Here is a 5,090-nt window from a genome sequence, read left to right on the forward strand (position 1 = left end):
CTGTATGATAGGTAATGCAATTTGAGGATAATGGATGTTTTAGGTTTCTTCCTCTTAGAGCTCCAAAGATGCAAAACCACTATTCAACAGGATAGGAGTCTCCCATAGCCATGTCGACCCAGACAGAGTCGTCACCAACGTTTTCATGACTACATAGTCGAGCACAAGATTTGACCACCACCATTACTAAAAGACAACAAGCAAGGCTACATCATAAAAAAGCTTTATCTTTAGGGGATATCTTCTTGGACACATCACTAGAACTTATTCAAGCTAGACACCCACATCCACCGATAAGAGACCTAGACACTCTTACCATAGACAAATCAAAGCTATCATTGAGCACCACATGAAACAAATATCGAGACGCCTCAATCACTTAGACCGACATTTTCACCTTGGGAAAATACCTCACCAAGGAAAAGAGAATTTCCATATTTTTCCTTCCCTTTTTTAGTAGTTTCATTACATGTATACCACAAGCATATTCTTACAAAGAATATATTATCTAGTCTCATAAACATATATTTTACCTTTTTTAGATGAGAGAGACTTTATTGTATGAACAAGTGCAATCTCAAAGGCCCCATTGACCTTTTAGAGTCGATAATATTCTCTCTCTTTCTCTCTCTCTCTCTCTCCAAGTAATAATAGCACACAGGTATGCGTGTTCCATTCTCTAGTATTCTTTCTCTTGCTTATGCAAACTATCCTAGCTCTTGATATTATGATCGAGTAATAATAGCACACAGGTATGCGTGTTCCATTCTCTAGTATTCTAATTAGCCTCACTAGAGCGCCTGCTTGTAGCAACGAAGCACCAAGACACACATATTTGGGTATGCGCTATGTGGCGGTAGCTACACCTAGATAACAGGAAGTAGAGCCAGCCAGATTGTGTAAAACCTCACTTTACACATCACACTTTCAGTGGGGGAGTGTCTGCATATTGGAATGTTCTTTTGCCAAACTCCGCACCATATCTGTCCCCAGCAACTTCATGTGGCGGCACTGCTGCCGTTACTTCCTCCAAATCCTCCTTTGTCAGATGAACTTTGAGGGCGCCCATATTCTCGTCAAAGTTTGCTTTCTTGGTTGTACCTGCCGCAAAACACCGTTAGAATGCACTGTAACACCATGTCACTAAGAATGCATACAAGATGCTTCCATGCCACTAAGAATGTAATAGGCACCATCACCTGGAATGGGCACCACATCATCCCCCTGATGTAAAACCCAAGCCAACGCCAACTGCCCAGGCGTGCAGCCATGCTTCTTTGCTAAGTTCAACACACGCTCATAGAATATCTTGTTCTTCTCCAGATTCTCGCCTTGGAACCGAGGTAATAGGATCTGATTTAAATTAGATGTTCAAGAAAATTGTTATCCTGACGCTTTTTTATTGATACAGTCCACCCTCTTCACATACATGTCCCACACAAGGAACTAATTTTAGGATGGCTGGCAAATGTAATATGAGAGACAAATGTGATATGTCATGAGAAAAGCAAAAGGTAGACAAAGAAGGAGACATTCTTTCTTCCAATTATGACGAGCTTTAAAGTATTATTTTCCAGAATTCAATTGGTCTGAACAGATGAAGGGGATTACCACTCACTCAGGCCTGGACAGTACAGTTTTGATGGTCAATTCAACCAAGTTTCGGGATGTTGAATTTGAACTGGTCAACATTGGCGACCTTACTCGTTCCCTTTTGAATTGCCACTCTTAAGAGACAAGCAAGGTGGGCAACTCTCCCTCGATTCACTTTCCTAAACTGGCTATATGACAAGGCACCCATTCTAAACTGAAAGTTGGAATACCTCAAACTGGGATTACATTCAACATCATATCACTGTTCAGAAGTAACTCCCCACTACTTCTTATATACCTTCTAGGTGGGAGAAAGGGGGGTTACGTGTTCATAGCCAGTAACTGCATCATACACATGTCAAGCTCCGTTCATAGCTTTATGGAACAAGAGTGCCTTAATCTGAACATAAGTACTGGCTTTACTAGCAAAACCAGCTAGACTCCACAATTATGCCATCATCTGGGCATCTGAGACAAGTATCATCTGGTCTATACAGTTCCTGCAAATAAAGCAGGTAACCATTCCCTGTCCTTTATGATTATACCCAACAACTTCCAACACACTCCAACTTATGTTGTTTTAAATCTTGAAAAGGGTTCTCAATGTAACATATCAGTTGATAGCTTCTTTCCGTCTTCACTGGTCCGTGACTATATGTAGTCAACATAGTTATGCAATCAGGAAATATCTTGCAATCACCATACTCACCCCACTACCATCCCTCCATAATAGAACAACTTGACAGACAGTTCACTTTTTTGTGTCAGCTCAAACCCAGACCAGACGTTGAAATGATGGCAGGTGAAGTTTCATACAAATATCAACAAGATGCATTTCGATCAGCTATTGACGCAAACAAATAGCTTGCAACTATAGAAGAATAAACAAAATGTTTACCATGATTACAAACACCAACTTGAAAAGCATATCATAGCGAACTTGACTGATAGTGTGAGATCTCTTCAGATTACCATGCGAGTATCAGTGCTCTCCAGCTTTTCAAGAATTGCCTTACCACTGAAAAATCCACGACCAAGTGGACTGTATGCAACTATTCCAATCCCCTACTCTCTGTCAGAAGGCAGTGCACAAGTTACACACTATAACTTTACAAATAATCCTAGAAAAGTAGTGCCTATTCCCATGCAAGCTGCAATGCACCTACCATCCACAAGCACAGTTTTGAAACATATCTGTCATTCAGATGCAGTAACATGAGATCTCATTACTCTTACAATACACATGAAACTGCAGTCACCTGGTAACATTCAGAACTCCCAAGTCCCAAACCATGTTTTAGAGGTTACAAATGCAGATCCCCTTTTGACAGTTCAAAGAGTACCTGCACGTTGGAACAATCTCTTCTTCCACATCTCTTGACCATAGGGACCATTCAAGCTGGACCGCAGTGATTGGATGAACTGCATGTGCTCGCCTAACAGTCTTTGCACTGGCCTCAGACAATCCAATATATTTCACTTTGCCTTCTTCTACCAGCTTTTTTAATGCTCCAACCTATGTTTAATGATAACAATGTACACTCCATCTTATCAATAAAGAACGATTTCTTCAGTAATAGAAAAATCCATATTTGATCTTATGAGCAAAATCAAACGTGGACATTATTGGCCTTTCCACAACAAACATAAAGGAAAGGATTTTTTAAAAAATTTGTAAAGCTGTAATGCAGTACTATCTTGACGCATAGAGTTATTGCAGGAAACACAGAAACTGGATAAACTGAGTTTACCGTCTCTTCAATTGGAACTGTTGTGTCGACACGATGCTGGTAATAAAGATCAATGTAGTCAACATCAAGCCTTTTAAGGCTGGCCTCGCATGCCTCTCTAACATAGTCCGCTGAACCCTTCACTATCATGCCACCACTCTCTGTTGCAGCATTTCCAAACTTTGTAGCTAGCTGAATCTTCTCACGTGGGAAGTGTTTCAGAGCCTGTGTCATAGCAGACTTTTAACACCATTACAGAATATGATCATGCGATGCATCTTAGAAATAAGAGGGACTCACAACAAATTGAATGTAATAAGCTCTTCGATGAAATAAGAGTCAATATTTGATCCTTAGGATGATGCATTTACGGACATAAAGGATAATCAACCAATCTATCATCAGATCATGAACTCTTCAATGAGACGTGGGGTGAACAATTTGATTACTTGTGGAGGCTACAGGATGCATCTCGGATATATACATGGGAATAAACAATTCAATCAGATTATAGGTGGGCTCTTCCATGAAATTTGGGTGTACACGCAATCAATTGCAAAAACTGGATGATGCGCTTTGGATATCATGGGAAAATGAAAAGCTGATCAGATGAGCTCTTCAGAACACGACGAGTGAGTGATGTTTGCTAGCAAAAAAAAACATACGGACCTTTCCAACCAGAAGCTCATTTGTGAAGGGGCCATAGATATCCGAGGTGTCAAGGAACGTAACGCTACTGTGGATCACATGTTTGATAAGGTCGATGCCGACGTCCTCGTCCACGGGCTTGCCATAGAAGGCAGACAGGCCCATACATCCAAACCCTAAGCGAGGGACCTGCAATGGAACAAAGCAGAAAACAGTCACACGCACATACAGACCTCTTTTTTGGCTTAGATCACTGCTCAGTATCCCGCATGATAAAGTCCCAGGTTTTTTTTTTAACACACACACACACACACACACAGAGGAATTAGAGCTAGAAGGAATACACAGAAGCATACCTTAAAGCCTTGGGAACCCAAAGGGCAAATATTAAGAGCCATGATGATAATAACAATGACTGCTCAGACACAGAGCGAGCGAGAGAGAGAGAGAGAGAGAGAGAGGGCCCAGGGGCACAAATGCAGCACCACCGATATGGTAAGGGCAAGCAGCGGATGCAGGCTTTTACGGAGAGACCCAAGTGGAAGATCCTCCTCGACACTTGAGTTATTTTTGTATGTGGAAATTGCAGCTGATGATTCTTATATATAAATATAACACAAAGACAGAGTTTATATATACACAGAGACAGAGAGATCGGGAGGGCCGAGAGAAAAAGAGAGAGAGAGAGAGAGAGAGATACTTTATCCTTCGGAAGTTGGAACATTCGGTTTTCAGACAAAAAGAAACGACGTGAGAAAGGTTTTGGTGTTTGTCACGCCCCACATAATCTTTGAGAAGGTCGGCCACTCTAGTCTCTCAAATTTCAATGTTCCGCCCCATATTATCTTCCTACTCTATTATTTTTGTTGTAGGTTTAGAAAGCCTAGAACTTCAAGGCTTCTCTACCTTATTCCCTTTTTTAAACTTCTTTTTTTTAATCAAAATCACGTCCTTCCTTTCTTTCTCTCATGTAATTTCTCCTTTTCTCTTTCTTTCTTTTTTTTCATTAAAAGCCCCCTAACCTCCCTCCCTCTCACTTCCCTTTTTTAAATTAGAACCCTTCTCTCTATCTCTCACTTATAATCTCTCTTTCTTTTTCTCCCTTCCCTTTTTAAATAA

General features: G+C 40.7%; 1 pseudogene across 1 annotated transcript; it reads right to left on the reverse strand.

Annotated features, from left to right (window-relative positions):
- Positions 1 to 374: 374 nt before the first annotated feature.
- On the reverse strand, positions 375 to 4,701 carry LOC148029403 (putative aldo-keto reductase 1; annotated as a pseudogene). The gene is made up of 7 exons (XR_015692422.1): positions 4,328 to 4,701; positions 3,993 to 4,160; positions 3,345 to 3,548; positions 2,937 to 3,109; positions 2,566 to 2,665; positions 1,200 to 1,353; positions 375 to 1,101 (listed from the first exon to the last, which is right to left on the reverse strand). The product of XR_015692422.1 is annotated as a putative aldo-keto reductase 1 (transcript).
- Between the last annotated feature and the right edge of the window lie 389 nt (positions 4,702 to 5,090).

Source organism: Lygodium microphyllum, chromosome 11, assembly GCF_053477565.2.
Source record: "Lygodium microphyllum isolate KBCC chromosome 11, Lygodium_microphyllum_v1.1.10, whole genome shotgun sequence".
In the NCBI taxonomy this organism is placed as follows: domain Eukaryota; kingdom Viridiplantae; phylum Streptophyta; class Polypodiopsida; order Schizaeales; family Lygodiaceae; genus Lygodium; species Lygodium microphyllum.